Here is a 1,870-nt window from a genome sequence, read left to right on the forward strand (position 1 = left end):
GATGACCTTCTTTTTTTCCCCTACTTTTTATATCTCGGATGTTTGAGAACTTCTTAGCTATGCTCAGGTCTGATCTTATAATTCTCATATTCCTAGCCACTTGCCTTGTCCAAGGCCTATTTTAGGCCTTGGGACTTATCTCCCCAGACTTTGGTAAGAACTTTAAATACCCCCAGGCTAGTTAGTAAACTGAGTATCTCTCTTAGCTGTCCTGTTTGACCTAAATACTCAAAAACAGGATTTTTGCCAGTTCCCTAGGTATTAAACTGATAAGAGCAGGGACTACACTCAATCTTAGCCAAAAGGCCATGAAGCAATCCACATTCCAGCTTAAGCACTCACATTATAGCCTAGTTCTGGAGATGAAATCTCCATGTCTCTCTCTGAGCCAGATGAAATGTAGATTTAAATGGCAAGCTGCCTTAAAGGACAAGAGAGGTTGCTAAGGAAGCCTAGAGGGACGTATGTGGAGCTAGGAGACGCAAAGGTAGAGTTACTCTATACTGAAAAGCATCAGGAGTCTCTCGGTTTCCCAGCAGGGTCTTTGCTTCTCCCCCAGTGGCTGGAGTATTCATCAGATTTCAAGGGCAAAAAGACCTGGAGGGTATGGGCTTGGCAGATGGTGGCAGGTCATACTTGTTAGACCTGCAGAAGTGGGAGGAACCTGAGGGTCCACGAAGTTCACATTCCTCCAGACCCAGAGAAGAGATATACCCTGACTGAAATCATGGCTATCATGTGGCCTAGCGGCATAGCGAAAATTTTATCCTTTCAAATCAAAATGGGGAGAATGATATCCTTTGTTTCCAACTCCTATAATACAAGCAATTCTCCATAGTCATTGGAAGTACCATCCCAGACTAGATTTGAAACCATGTAATATGAAGAATAGCTGAAGGACCCACACATGCTTGGCCTATGGAAGGTGGGATGAAGGGAGACACAGGAGATGACATCAGCCTCTACAGAACTGGCACAGGGAAGGCGGTTATATCTGCTTCCTGTGTGGACCCAGAGGACTGAGCTGGGCTGTGTGGGTACAAGTTACTGAAAGTTAACTTCTTCCTCAGCTCTAGGGAGACCTTTTTAAGGAGCTGCCTAATGATGAGGCAGGCTCAAAAGTAATGAGCTCTCTGTTACTGGAAGTTCTCAGGGAGACGCTGCTTGGAAACCTGGTGGGTTGTGGAGGTGGCTTGTACCTCAGAGGAGAGAGCGAGAGCACTGCATTGCTCTGAACGCTTAGAATTTGAGGTGAACCATTGTTCATGCGCTTCTATCTCTGGCAATGGTTCTGGAAATTAGGCATTCGAGTTGCTGTTCATGTTTTCATCCTCAAGTGCCACAGGAGCTTCACTGCTCCTGTCTGACTGCTGTCTGCTGGGGTCTGAAATTGCTAAGTGTAACCTGACAGATGGCAAGGAGAGTCAGCCTCCTCTGCCAACAGATCCGTGATGGCAGCTCCTGGAGGCTGACTGAGAAGCAGTTTGAGACAGCAGGGGAAGCTCCGATTATTTAGCCATGTCTTCCGGGGCTGGTAGCCGGCTGGATACATACTTGCCACCCCTGATCATCTCAGTTCTTCTCTCCCTGCATATCCTAAACAGAAGCATTTTGCTCTAATCTTTCCTCTTGCTGTAATTCCCAAGAGTTGTATTTTCCTCGTCCTTTCTCTCCTGAGGGTTCTGGACTATGGCTTCCTCCCTCTTCTATGAAATAGGCTTCTCTAGGACCATGCTATTCATAAAGATGGTGTTTTGGGGCTCGAGGGGTGAGCTAAAAGCCTCCAGGATTTCTGCTCTTCCTTTCCCCTTCCTTTCTTCCATTGGCAAGGCGATGCTGAAATCCCACTGAGCCTCGTTAAAAAAGACCA

The 1,870-nt window shown here is 46.6% G+C and overlaps 1 pseudogene; it reads right to left on the reverse strand.

The window, feature by feature from the left end:
* Positions 1–203: 203 nt before the first annotated feature.
* LOC118972064 (U2 spliceosomal RNA) lies at positions 204–318 on the reverse strand (annotated as a pseudogene).
* Between the last annotated feature and the right edge of the window lie 1,552 nt (positions 319–1,870).

Source organism: Manis javanica, chromosome 12, assembly GCF_040802235.1.
Source record: "Manis javanica isolate MJ-LG chromosome 12, MJ_LKY, whole genome shotgun sequence".
Classification (NCBI taxonomy): Eukaryota; Metazoa; Chordata; class Mammalia; order Pholidota; family Manidae; genus Manis; species Manis javanica.